Source organism: Lasioglossum baleicum, unplaced genomic scaffold (genome assembly GCF_051020765.1).
Source record: "Lasioglossum baleicum unplaced genomic scaffold, iyLasBale1 scaffold0073, whole genome shotgun sequence".
Taxonomy (NCBI): domain Eukaryota; kingdom Metazoa; phylum Arthropoda; class Insecta; order Hymenoptera; family Halictidae; genus Lasioglossum; species Lasioglossum baleicum.
Genome location: NW_027469133.1, coordinates 267,501 through 282,500, shown reverse-complemented (window position 1 = coordinate 282,500; position 15,000 = coordinate 267,501). Strand labels below are relative to the sequence as shown.

General features: G+C 49.6%; 1 pseudogene; it reads left to right on the top strand.

The window, feature by feature from the left end:
• Window positions 1-877, top strand: part of LOC143219800 (large subunit ribosomal RNA) — a 4,749-nt pseudogene extending 3,872 nt beyond the window's left edge.
• Window positions 878-15,000: the final 14,123 nt, after the last annotated feature.

Sequence of the window (15,000 nt, the reverse complement as noted above, 5' to 3'; positions counted from 1 at the left end):
GTCGTGGGTGCTTGTCCCCTAAGGTGTCGGACTGCAGCTCGGTGCAGTCTAGTATCCGAGACGAGTCCCTGGTGCAGACCACACGACATTTACGTTTAAAACTGCTTGTGTGAGCTACCCAATCCCACACCTCCGGTGGTGGGCAACGGATGCCGCTTGCAGTAAAGATGTGTGGTAGAGCCGTGACGCAGCTCGACGGTCACCCATCAAACGGTACAAGAGAAGTCTTGTAGACATGGGTTCTAAGGGGAGGGGGAGCCCCGCCGGCCGGCTACCGGCGCCCCCTCATATGGTGTCGGCCTCTTAGTGGCAGTAACCTCTTAGAAAGGGACCACATAGGAACCGTTCGTTCACATAGTGCGCGCATGGGCCTTAGGAAGGGGAGTGCCGAGCACTCTTGCCTTCTGCCGTCGAGGGCACGCCGGCAAGCGTTCGAGATGTCGGAGCGGGCCTTCTGGTCCGTCACTAGTAATCGAGCTTAGCCGTGTCAGTGGCCCGACGGTCGGCTGCCGCCTGCCGCGAAGTGGCGTAATAAGATGTCTAGTCGCGGTGGCTGAGTCCCCTACGTCCGAAAGGCTGGATGGTCCGGGCGTGTGTTTGAAGGAATGTCGTCGGTGCACGTTGTAAGGGAGTCTTCCCCGGTTCCATGCCTCTACTCTAGCGCGGTAAGGGCACCGTCGCCGCAGGCTGACACTCGGGGTGTCATACTGGGGGGGCCCATCGGCCCCCCCAGACCCCCCGATGCGGTCGTAACTATGACTCTCTAAGGTAGCCAAATGCCTCGTCATCTAATTAGTGACGCGCATGAATGGATTAACGAGATTCCCTCTGTCCCTATCTACTGGGTCCTAGAAGGTCCAGGGTTTTATTCCCTGGTGCGCCAACCCCTCCTCCAAGTGGTAGGACCTGGACACCCTCGGGTGACCAACGGGGCTCTGGTAAAATGAGCTCTTACGTGAGTGAGTCCTATGCGATCACCGTGGCTCTAGTATAAGAAAGAGTTCCTACGTGAGTGAGTCCTATGCGATCACCGTGACTCTAATATAAGAGAGAGCTCCTACGTGAGTGAGTCCTATGAGACCACCGTGGCTCTAATATAAGAAAGAGCTCCTACGTGAGTGGGTCCTATGAGATCACCGTGGCTCTAATATAAGAAAGAGCTCCTACGTGAGTGGGTCCTATGAGATCACCGTGGCTCTAATATAAGAAAGAGCTCCTACGTGAGTGAGTCCTATGAGACCACCGTGGCTCTAATATAAGAAAGAGCTCCTACGTGAGTGAGTCCTATGCGATCACCGTGGCTCGCTTTGAATCGGAGAAATCCTCGCCGTGGTGTCGAAGGACCGGAGCGTAACCCGGTCGTACACCACGGGAGAAACTCCTAAGTGAGCGAAGCCTCCGGTAGTCCCACCGGAGCCTACACCCCGAGCCAAGCGGCAAATGCCACGAGCCAAGATGAGGGTAGAGGAGTGACAAGCGGTGCGTGATGATATGAGCGCACCGCGCCGCCAGCATGTGAAACAGGCATATGCTGGTAGGGCGACGCCTAGCTGGCGCGTGAGGAAGGCACGCGACGGCAAAGACACGTTTTAATGGGGGCGTGTAACCGCTTGCATGAATAATGTAGTCTAGAAGCAACTACAAAGCCTCCGACGGAGGGAACTGAGCTAAACGTCGGAGGAACTCGCAGTCGAATGAAGAGGGCATTCAGAACTTGCGAATAGGAGCGAAAGACATGAGTCGAAATAGACGGGAACTACGACACCCGTCTAATAAGCAAGTGCTGGAAGCAATACGCCTCCAGCACTTAAAGGAATCGATGAGTACTATAGAGGCAACACGCCGCTGGTACTTATTGATTCCTATTTTGCTTTGAGCACTTTTGCAGATTTGCATGTTGTATGTCCAGCAATGTGCAGGGCTGCAAAAAAGATCCGACGGGGCGATGTTCTCCCCAATGAGCCTGCAGAGTCAGTGGCAACACGCCGCCAACTCGAAAAGACAATCCCAGAAGCAATACGCTGCTGGGACTTAGAAAAATCGGGTCACCCAAAAGCAATACGCCGCTGGGGACCTGATAAAACCGGGGGAAGCAACACGCCGCCGGAAGATAGCCGATAAACATGCAAGCGGAGGCGCCGTTGTCACTATAATTATATAAAGGTGGACGCCGAGGTGACGCTCCAACGGAGCACTAAAAAGTGGAGGAGACAACCACTATAAGTACTTGTCTCCCATTTCCCTAGCCGCTGGGCCGTCCCACCCGACGTGCTAGCACCCTGTCGGAAACGAGCCGCTGCCGACCGAGGCCCGGAACCCCTGCGAGAGTCACACTGTGACCGCGGTTTCGAGCTCCATCGAGAGTCAGGCAGAGGCCAAAATTACAGAGAACAATTACAACTAGTCGCTCCGACAGGAGGATCCCTCCGTGCACTAACCTATACTCCTTCACTTTTCCAGCTGACCCGGGCACTGGGGGTCTACCAAACCAGCCGCGCTAAAAATTTACAAACATGATGGTCTCCTCAAGCTCAAAAGACTCCGGAGGTAAACTCGCTCCCCATTCGGATCTCCGGGTGGGAGCTGGGCCGGGGGAGACTAACATGGAAGCGGTGAGAAGACTTCGGCCGGCAACACTTCGCCCGTCAGAGGTCGGAGGACAACGTGGGACACACACGGTCGCACCATCGGTCGAGACGCGGAGCCTCCGTGTAACGCGATCGACGACTGCGGCCGCCTCCCTCGCGAATTCTCATCACCGCGCTTCCTCCCTCTCCGCGCCGACGATGGTGCAGACCCAACGAGGTTCCGGTCTTCAGGCCGTCCAAAACCACCCGGGAAGGGAATCGGGAATTAGCTCCGCGATTAGCTCCGCGAACAGTCCCGCGATTGCGTGCGAAACCGCGTCCGTGCCCGCGTCGACCAGGGCTTCTGTGCCCGCAAGCGCTTTGTCTCCGCTCTCGACCAGCGTCCCCACTACCCACTCGAACGTACAACAAGGAGAAAGGCTCTCGGAGCCCGCGACCGCGAATGCGTACACGGGAATTAGGATAATGCAACTGAACATGCGACGTTCAGATGTAGTCAGCGGCGAAGTGCGTCAGCTTGTAGCCGAAAAGCGACTTGACGTCCTGTTATTGCAGGAAATGTACGTCAGGAAGCAGGGCGCGAGCAGCACTATCTGTAGCTTAGGAACCGGAGTAAGGATCGTGGCCGACCAAACACAAACTCCGTGGGCTGCCGTAGCCGTTTGTAACCCTCACTTCGACGTAGTATTCGTCTCGCAGCTCAGCAACTCCCACTGCGCATGTGCGGAAGTGCTGGCACCCGGCTGCTCGTTCTACGTCGTGTCGTGCTACTTTCAGTACTGCGACGAGATAGAGAAGCACCTCAGCCACCTCGAAATGGTGTTCCGTTCGCTGAGGGGGCAGAGAATGTTAGTTTCGTTAGACGCGAACGCGCGATCACCCCTCTGGGGCCCACAGACCGCCGACGACAGAGGAGCCCAGTTGGAAGCACTCATAGCATCGTTCAACATGGAAGTTGTGAACGACATCAAGCAGCCAGCAACCTTCTGGACACCGGGAGGATCATCCTACATCGACGTGACATTGGCGTCACCATCAATGGCAGGACTCATCCGCGAATGGAACGTCAGGGACGACTGGACAACGAGCGACCACAGAGCCGTGGACATCAGACTGCGGGCACCAAAGAAGACTTCACCATCATCAGCAGGACGGAACGCAGCCAACACCAGATTCAACACGAAGAAAGCCAACTGGGAGAAGTTCGAGGAGCGCTTAGCCGATCTCTCCCGAACGAGACTGGCGCCCCTCGAACTGGAGTCGGCGGAGGGGGTCGAGAAAATGGCAGAAACGCTTGCAGACATCATAACTGATGCCTGCACAGCGTCGATGCCACGTAAACGTAAGTTTAGGAAGTCCAACCCGTGGTGGACGAAAGAGCTCACGGAGCTCAAGAAGGCCGCATACCAGCGGACACGTGCCTTCCAGCAAGAAAGAGACGAGCTCGCTCGCCCCCAGAAGAAGCTGGCCTACCGCTCTTCGGTGCGTGAGTACAGCAGGGAGGTGAAGAAGGCGAAGCTCAGGAGCTGGCAGAAGTTCGTAACGTCGCACGGGAACGAGGAGCCCTGGGGTACCGTATACAAACTCCAGGCGAAGAAACTCCAAGTTCAGAGTGTGCTTAGCACACTCCGGCGTGATAATGGTCATACGACCAGCGCGGTAGAAACAGCTAAGTTGCTGCTGGAAGCACACGTCCCCGAAGATCGCGTAGAAGAAGATACGCCCGAGCAGCGTACGATTAGAGAAAGTGCACGGATCGCGCCAAGCACTGAAGACGCCTCTCCGTTCGTTAAAGAGGAAGTCATCGACGCGGTTAAGACCTTCAAAAATAATAAAGCACCGGGGCTTGATTGTATTGAAGTCGGAGTGCTAAAGGCAGCGGCCAAAGTCATTCCCGACCAACTGGTACGGCTCTTCAACGGGTGCCTTCAGTGGGGCGTCTTCCCCTCGATCTGGAAGGAGGGCTCCCTCAGAGTTCTCTTGAAGGGCGAAGGGAAAGACGTGAAGGACCCGAAATCATACCGACCGATTTGCCTCCTCTCTGTTGTAGGGAAACTATTCGAGAAACTCCTCAAGAGGAGAATAGACCAGACCGCGATGGCACCGGGCCAGATTTCCGATCGGCAGTACGGCTTCATGCCTAACAAATCGACAGAGCTCGCGATCGCCGAGCTACGCCGCATAGTTGATTCTACCGAGGATCGATATGCGGTGGGGCTGCTCTTCGACATTTCGGGCGCGTTCGACAACGTTTGGTGGCCCTTAGTACTGCGGAGTCTAAGAGAGCGTGGCTGCCCGCGAAACGTATTCCAGGTGATCGCGAACTACTTCGACGACCGCAATGTGAGCATTGCGGTAGGAGAAGAGAGGGTTTCCAAGCGCGCCTCTAGAGGATGCCCTCAGGGCTCTGTCCTCGCACCGGCGTGCTGGAATCTTATGTTCGACGAACTCCTGAGAATACTCGAAGAATTGATCCCGGGTAAATTCATCGCGTACGCGGACGACCTCATCATAGTTATAACCGGGAACAGTAGGAAAGAGATAGAAGACAAGGCACAACAAGCTGTCGACCAGATCGTAAGCTGGTGCAAATCCGCGAAGCTCGAACTGTCAGCCCGCAAAACGGAAGCAATCGTGCTTAAGAGCGGCTACATCGAGCAGAAATTACTAGGAAGCAGAGGAGGCTCGCGCCCGGATAGGAAACGAAAGACCGTTCGGCACAAGGCAAATTTCACGAACAGACCACCGACCATTCGAATAGGGCAAACTACAATCGCGTTCAAGTCCGCCGTGCGATACCTAGGCGTCCACTTCGATAGCGGCATGGGTGTCCGATCCCACTGCCAATACCAATGCGACAAGGTCGGGTCGCTCTTCGCGAAATTCGGGAAGCTCGCGAGAAGCCGATGGGGACTTAGATTCAGGGCTCTCTCCGTAATATATCGCGGAGTCTTCCTGCCGATGGCGACTTATGCAGCCGCCGGCTGGTCAGACTTGTGCGGAGAGAAAGAACTGAGAACGCTCAGGGGCATGCAGCGTCGTGCTCTTATTGCGGTGACTGGCGCATATCGCTGGTCATCGTGGGACAGCATGTGCGTCGTAGCCGGAGCGGTCCCGATCGACATCTTGCTAGAGCAGCGTAGGGCACTCTTCAAGACGAGGAACGGTATGGACGCCAGGTTCGGGAGCATCGTCGTACGCGCGGGAAACGACGATGCAAAAGATTTGTTACAGGCGGAAGCAGCGAAGGTGTGGCAGACCAAGTGGGATGCCTCCCACAAAGGCCGAACAACACACGCCTTCTTCAACGGCATCGAAGAGCGGATGGAAGCGAAGTGGATGAGACCGAGCCACTACACATCGCAAGTGCTCACAGGCCACGGAAAATTCAACGCGCGACTCCATGCGTACGGAGCCATCGACAGCAGCAACTGCGCCTGCGGAAGCGAGGAGGACACAGTCGGACACTTCCTCCTCGACTGCCCGATCTTCGACCCTCAGAGGGAGGCTCTGCGAGACATAGTTCCCATCGGCGATTGGAGATGGCCGGAAGCGGCACATCACCTAGTATCGTCTCCAGAGACCTCCTCTCTGTTCGAAGAGTTCTGCCGCGAAACCCTGTGGCTGAAGGCACTTCAGGATCAGAAGTAGAGACAGACAAGGAAGAAGTAAGTAAGTGAAAAGTGTAAAGTGTAAAGTGTAAAGGAAAACTAAGTGTAAGTGAAAGCGCGAAGACTTAAATAAAATACCAAGGACAACGTGAAACTTGGACAAACCGGAGCGTCCTATCGAGCTGCATCGTAGCGCTCGGGAGGGCACGTCAGCCCCGCGAGAAGACTTGCGGATACACTGCCGCGCCGGACCTCCACCAAGGAACAGAAATGTTCCACTTTATTTTCAGGAGTCCCGCCTCTCCTCTCTTCCTACTTCCATCGCCCTTAAGGGTCGGGTGTGCGTGCGAGCGGCACGCAGCGAGTTCGCCTTCCCGTGGTTCCCCGTGAGCGTAGGCGACCGAGCGAGGAGCTATCCTCGATCGGCCGCCTGCGGCCAAAGAACTCGTCCACCGTACACGTCTCGGTGGCACTGCTGGATTTTTCCATTGCCCGCTCTACTTGAACAGTGGAGCCGCCTCGCTAAAAGTAGATATAAAATTTATGCTATGCGTATGCCTTAACGGCGAGGAAGCATATCCGATGTCTACCTTCGGGGAGGCCGGGTGCACATTAAATGTCCCTATCTACTTTCTAGCGAAACCACTGCCAAGGGAACGGGCTTGGAAAAATTAGCGGGGAAAGAAGACCCTGTTGAACTTGACTCTAGTCTGGCATTGTAAGGAGACATGAGAGGTGTAGCATAAGTGGGAGATGGTCAAACATCGCCGGTGAAATACCACTACTTTCATCGTTTCTTTACTTACTCGGTTAGGCGGAGCGCGTGCACCGAGGTCTTATGACCCGGTTGTCACGGTGTTCTAGAGCCAAGCGTGTAAGAGTGGCGTGAGGCTTAACGGCTGATCGCCGTCAATACTCCCGCGTGATCCGATTCGAGGACACTGCCAGGCGGGGAGTTTGACTGAGGCGGTACATCTGTCAAAGAATAACGCAGGTGTCCTAAGGCCAGCTCAGCGAGGACAGAAACCTCGCGTAGAGCAAAAGGGCAAAAGCTGGCTTGATCTCGATGTTCAGTACGCATAGAGACTGCGAAAGCACGGCCTATCGATCCTTTTGGCTTGAAGAGTTTTCAGCAAGAGGTGTCAGAAAAGTTACCACAGGGATAACTGACTTGTGGCGGCCAAGCGTTCATAGCGACGTCGCTTTTTGATCCTTCGATGTCGGCTCTTCCTATCATTGCGAAGCAGAATTCGCCAAGCGTCGGATTGTTCACCCGCCAACAGGGAACGTGAGCTGGGTTTAGACCGTCGTGAGACAGGTTAGTTTTACCCTACTGATGACTAGTCGTTGCGATAGTAATCCTGCTCAGTACGAGAGGAACCGCAGGTTCGGACATTTGGTTCACGCACTCGGTCGAGCGGCCGGTGGTGCGAAGCTACCATCCGTGGGATTATGCCTGAACGCCTCTAAGGCCGTATCCTTTCTAGTCAAAGGAGGCAACGATATTTCCTAAGGAGTTTCGTGTGGGTCGAAAGGCTCAAAACAATGTGACACTACTAGGTGGCATGGTCCTCGTGGCCGGTCATCGCACGGGCCCCATTTTGCCGTACGGACGTCTTTGTACCCGTCGTCGGGATCTCTCCGACACCGACGGACACGGCGTTCTAACGGTCGATCATGGGTACTCCAAGTTCGACGTCGAGACTCGGAATCGTCTGTAGACGACTTAGGTACCGGGCGGGGTGTTGTACTCGGTAGAGCAGTTACCACGCTGCGATCTGTTGAGACTCAGCCCTATGCTTGGGGATTCGTCTTGTCGGTTAGACGAGGCCCCTTATACATTATATTTTACGTACACGCATATTGCTTGTGTTGTACGCTATACGATATAGAAGAAGTAACATACACACACCTCGCGGTGTGTTGTGTTATTTCTTTTTATTTTTTTTAAAAGCAATACGCCGCTGGAACATGTACTACAGGTCCTGCGGTGTACGCTATGCAAACCAATACGCCGGTGGCACTTAAAAAAAAAGAACAGATTCCCGCGTTTCGGTCGCGCCGGGGGGCGAAAACCAATACGCCGCCAAACGCGAAACCAATACGCCGCTGGGAACCGATACGCCGCTGGTACTTTAAAAAGAACGGCGCGCGCACGGGTGGCGGCGAGCGCGCGCAGGGGGCGAGAACCGATACGCCGCCAAACATGAAACCAATACGCCGCTGGAACAGAAAGCAATACGCCGCTGCAGACGAAAGCAATACGCCGCTGGAACTTTGAAATTTTTCTCGTCCACATATTATACGCGCGCACGGGGAAATTTGTACACGCTACGCTTCGCGTATTATTTGTGAGAGAACATAATATATGATTTCTTTTTTTTTTCCTAAATTAACAATCAACTATTATTATTATTCAGACTTTTGCTCATCGTCGTGTGCATTTCAGAGTTCTCTTTCCATTTTTAGTACACGGAAGAGTAGATAGAATTTCAATTTTCTTTTTTTTTTCATTTCGACGCTAAGAATCATACGCTTGATCGAACGAGAGAGAGAGAAAGACATGCAATCTAGTATCGTTTGAATTTCACTTGAGAAACGCAACTATATAACGAGACATAACTCTCTAATAAAAACACGCGATAATTATTTATTATTTATTTATTTATTTATTTATTGTTAATGCCGCGCGAACCTGGTAGAGAAAGTATACGAATATCGCGTCACGACGACGTACGATCCACCGAGACCACCGCGGACGTACTTATCCAAGCGTGTGTCTGTATACTCGAAGAATTTCAAAGTTCCAGCGCCGTATTGCTTTCATTTTGTAGCGGCGTATTGCTTTCAGCTCCAGCGGCGTATTGCTTTCGATCCCAGCGGCGTATTGCTTTCGACTGTAGCGGCGTATTGCTTTCGTCTGCAGCGGCGTATTGCTTTCGTCTGTAGCGGCGTATTGCTTTCAGTTCCGGCGGCGTATTGCTTTCGCCTGCAGCGGCGTATTGCTTTCAGTTCCGGCGGCGTATTGCTTTCGTCTGCAGCGGCGTATTGCTTTCAGTTCCGGCGGCGTATTGCTTTCGTCTGCAGCGGCGTATTGCCTTATTCACAGCGGCGTATTGCTTCTATTCACAGCGGCGTATTGCCTTATTCACAGCGGCGTATTGCCTCTATTTACAGCGGCGTATTGCCTTATTCACAGCGGCGTATTGCCTCTATTTACAGCGGCGTGTTGCTTCTACTTACAGCGGCGTATTGCCTTATTCACAGCGGCGTATTGCCTTATTTACAGCGGCCCATTTCCAGAGTTCCAGCGGCGTATACCTTCATGTTGTAGCGCCGTACTGCTTCATCTTCTAGCAGCGTATTGCCGGAGTTCTAGCAGCATATTCCTTATATTATTAGAACAATGTAGCTGAAATAACCAATTATCCCATACGAATGCCACCTGAAAATAATACATGTGATTTAAAAGTAAAAAATTAAAATATAAATTTTTTATTTTATTAATAAGATACGAATAATACAATATGAACATAGTGTATAATTTCAAACAATTACATGTTGTTTTATTGACAATTAAATGGCCCAAAACCGGCATCTCAATATCCGCACAAATCCACAGACATGGTTTGAACGAAAAAAAAGGTAGGGACAGAGGGAAACTCGTTAATCCAAACACGCGCATCGCAAACATATCCGGGGACGATCTAGCTAACAGTACAGACCAAAACTGACTCCCGCCGTTTACCCGCACGACCGATAGAACACGATTAGTACACGTCGAAATATAACTCGGAAAATTATTTCTCAATAACTCGATAAATACTCATGCTAACACTTTCATACTTGATATTTGTCTTCGAAATGCTTTACCACACGATGATCTAATATTTATAATTGTCCGAGTAAGCCGGAAAGATAAGTTTACTCTTGGCGGTCGGAGCAATATTTCTCAAAAACTCGAGCAATACGCGTCCGAGAGCATTGAAACTCGAGAAATATTGATGACAAGCGGTATCGTGCGTGGATATAACGATTAAACTCGTGCGAGAGCTCGGGGAGAAAAGTTTACTCTTGGCGGTTGGACTTAGAAAAATTTCGCTCGGTCGGAGTTGCTCGCAATGCGCCCGGAACATTATTCTGAGTTTATTCGATAAATATTCATCCTAGAGCTTTGATACTTGATATTTATTGTTAGAATGCGTTGTTATACAATGATCTAATATTTATAATGGTCTGGGAACGCTAGGAAAAAAGTTTACTCTTGGCGGTTGGACTTAGAAAAATTTCGCTCGGTCGGAGTTGCTCGCAATGCGCCCGGAACATTATTCTGAGTTTATTCGATAAATATTCATCCTAGAGCTTTGATACTTGATATTTATTGTTAGAATGCGTTATTATACAATGATCTAATATTTATAATGGTCTGGGAACGCTAGGAAAAAAGTTTACTCTTGGCGGTTGGACTTAGAAAAATTTCGCTCGGTCGGAGTTGCTCGCAATGCGCCCGGAACATTATTCTGAGTTTATTCGATAAATATTCATCCTAAAGCTTTGATACTTGATATTTATTGTTAGAATGCGTTATTATACAATGATCTAATATTTATAATGGTCTGGGAACGCTAGGAAAAAAGTTTACTCTTGGCGGTTGGACTTAGAAAAATTTCGCTCGGTCGGAGTTGCTCGCAATGCGCCCGGAACATTATTCTGAGTTTATTCGATAAATATTCATCCTAGAGCTTTGATACTTGATATTTATTGTTAGAATGCGTTATTATACAATGATCTAATATTTATAATGGTCTGGGAACGCTAGGAAAAAAGTTTACTCTTGGCGGTTGGACTTAGAAAAATTTCGCTCGAGCTCCTTCGCACGGCGATCCGACGCGCCTCGGCGCGCGAACGATTCGTTCGAGCGGCCGAGCAAGCGATGCGCTCCGAACATTATTCTCAGTTTATTCGATAAATACTCATCCGAGCGCTTTCATACTTGATATTTGTCTTCGAAATGCTTTACCACACGATGATCTAATATTTATAATTGTCCGAGTAAGCCGGAAAGATAAGTTTACTCTTGGCGGTCGGAGCAATATTTCACAAAAACTGGAGCAATACGCGTTCGAGAGCTTTGAAACTCGTGAAATATTGATGACAAGCGGTATCGTGCGTGGATATAACGATTAAAGTCGTGCGGGAGCTCGGGGAGAAAAGTTTACTCTTGGCGGTTGGACTTAGAAAAATTTCGCTCGAGCTCCTTCGCACGGCGATCCGACGCGCCTCGGCGCGCGAACGATTCGTTCGAGCGGCCGAGCAAGCGATGCGCTCCGAACATTATTCTCAGTTTATTCGATAAATACTCATCCGAGCGCTTTCATACTTGATATTTGTCTTCGAAATGCTTTACCACACGATGATCTAATATTTATAATTGTCCGAGTAAGCCGGAAAGATAAGTTTACTCTTGGCGGTCGGAGCAATATTTCACAAAAACTGGAGCAATACGCGTTCGAGAGCTTTGAAACTCGAGAAATATTGATGACAAGCGGTATCGTGCGTGGATATAACGATTAAAGTCGTGCGGGAGCTCGCTGAGAAAAGTTTACTCTTGGCGGTTGGACATAGAAAAATTTCGTTCGAGCTCCTTCGCACGGCGATCCGACGCGCCTCGGCGCGCGAACGATTCGTTCGAGCGGCCGAGCAAGCGATGCGCTCCGAACATTATTCTCAGTTTATTCGATAAATACTCATCCGAGCGCTTTCATACTTGATATTTGTCTTCGAAATGCTTTACCACACGATGATCTAATATTTATAATTGTCCGAGTAAGCCGGAAAGATAAGTTTACTCTTGGCGGTCGGAGCAATATTTCACAAAAACTGGAGCAATACGCGTTCGAGAGCTTTGAAACTCGTGAAATATTGATGACAAGCGGTATCGTGCGTGGATATAACGATTAAAGTCGTGCGGGAGCTCGGGGAGAAAAGTTTACTCTTGGCGGTTGGACTTAGAAAAATTTCGCTCGAGCTCCTTCGCACGGCGATCCGACGCGCCTCGGCGCGCGAACGATTCGTGCGAGCGGCCGAGCAAGCGATGCGCTCCGAACATTATTCTCAGTTTATTCGATAAATACTCATCCGAGCGCTTTCATACTTGATATTTGTCTTCGAAATGCTTTACCACACGATGATCTAATATTTATAATTGTCCGAGTAAGCCGGAAAGATAAGTTTACTCTTGGCGGTCGGAGCAATATTTCACAAAAACTGGAGCAATACGCGTTCGAGAGCTTTGAAACTCGAGAAATATTGATGACAAGCGGTATCGTGCGTGGATATAACGATTAAAGTCGTGCGGGAGCTCGCTGAGAAAAGTTTACTCTTGGCGGTTGGACTTAGAAAAATTTCGCTCGAGCTCCTTCGCACGGCGATCCGACGCGCCTCGGCGCGCGAACGATTCGTTCGAGCGGCCGAGCAAGCGATGCGCTCCGAACATTATTCTCAGTTTATTCGATAAATACTCATCCGAGCGCTTTCATACTTGATATTTGTCTTCGAAATGCTTTACCACACGATGATCTAATATTTATAATTGTCCGAGTAAGCCGGAAAGATAAGTTTACTCTTGGCGGTCGGAGCAATATTTCACAAAAACTGGAGCAATACGCGTTCGAGAGCTTTGAAACTCGAGAAATATTGATGACAAGCGGTATCGTGCGTGGATATAACGATTAAAGTCGTGCGGGAGCTCGGGGAGAAAAGTTTACTCTTGGCGGTTGGACTTAGAAAAATTTCGCTCGAGCTCCTTCGCACGGCGATCCGACGCGCCTCGGCGCGCGAACGATTCGTTCGAGCGGCCGAGCAAGCGATGCGCTCCGAACATTATTCTCAGTTTATTCGATAAATACTCATCCGAGCGCTTTCATACTTGATATTTGTCTTCGAAATGCTTTACCACACGATGATCTAATATTTATAATTGTCCGAGTAAGCCGGAAAGATAAGTTTACTCTTGGCGGTCGGAGCAATATTTCTCAAAAACTGAAGCAATACGCGTCCGAGAGCTTTGAAACTCGAGAAATATTGATGACAAGCGGTATCGTGCGTGGATATAACGATTAAAGTCGTGCGGGAGCTCGGGGAGAAAAGTTTACTCTTGGCGGTTGGACTTAGAAAAATTTCGCTCGAGCTCCTTCGCACGGCGATCCGACGCGCCTCGGCGCGCGAACGATTCGTTCGAGCGGCCGAGCAAGCGATGCGCTCCGAACATTATTCTCAGTTTATTCGATAAATACTCATCCGAGCGCTTTCATACTTGATATTTGTCTTCGAAATGCTTTACCACACGATGATCTAATATTTATAATTGTCCGAGTAAGCCGGAAAGATAAGTTTACTCTTGGCGGTCGGAGCAATATTTCTCAAAAACTGAAGCAATACGCGTCCGAGAGCTTTGAAACTCGAGAAATATTGATGACAAGCGGTATCGTGCGTGGATATAACGATTAAAGTCGTGCGGGAGCTCGGGGAGAAAAGTTTACTCTTGGCGGTTGGACTTAGAAAAATTTCGCTCGGTCGGAGTTGCTCGCAATGCGCCCGGAACATTATTCTGAGTTTATTCGATAAATATTCATCCTAGAGCTTTGATACTTGATATTTATTGTTAGAATGCGTTATTATACAATGATCTAATATTTATAATGGTCTGGGAACGCTAGGAAAAAAGTTTACTCTTGGCGGTTGGACTTAGAAAAATTTCGCTCGGTCGGAGTTGCTCGCAATGCGCCCGGAACATTATTCTGAGTTTATTCGATAAATATTCATCCTAAAGCTTTGATACTTGATATTTATTGTTAGAATGCGTTATTATACAATGATCTAATATTTATAATGGTCTGGGAACGCTAGGAAAAAAGTTTACTCTTGGCGGTTGGACTTAGAAAAATTTCGCTCGGTCGGAGTTGCTCGCAATGCGCCCGGAACATTATTCTGAGTTTATTCGATAAATATTCATCCTAGAGCTTTGATACTTGATATTTATTGTTAGAATGCGTTGTTATACAATGATCTAATATTTATAATGGTCTGGGAACGCTAGGAAAAAAGTTTACTCTTGGCGGTTGGACTTAGAAAAATTTCGCTCGGTCGGAGTTGCTCGCAATGCGCCCGGAACATTATTCTGAGTTTATTCGATAAATATTCATCCTAAAGCTTTGATACTTGATATTTATTGTTAGAATGCGTTATTATACAATGATCTAATATTTATAATGGTCTGGGAACGCTAGGAAAAAAGTTTACTCTTGGCGGTTGGACTTAGAAAAATTTCGCTTCGGTCGGAGTTGCACGCAATGCGCCCGGAACATTATTCTGAGTTTATTCGATAAATATTCATCCTAGAGCTTTGATACTTGATATTTATTGTTAGAATGCTTTATTATACAATGATCTAATATTTATAATGGTCTAGATACGATAGAAAGATAAGTTTACTCTTGGCGGTTGGACTTGAAAAATGTTCAAAGTGCCGAGATAGTATATGAAAAGTTGAATATTTTGTGTTAAATATCCTGGAAATATAAATATTTATTGTGTTGTACAAAAAAATTTTTCATGCAAAAATTTTTCTAAGTCCCAACAGCCCCGCCGGACGGGCTGTTGCCGCGGCGGTTTGCACCCATAAGCGCGCGTGCTATTCACCGCGCGGCGCCGGCGTCCTTGCCGGCCGTTCGGTATCCTTAAGAGACTCGACGGTTCGGCGAGTCGGGCGGTTCAGCGCGCGCTTGGGGCTATTCTACGAT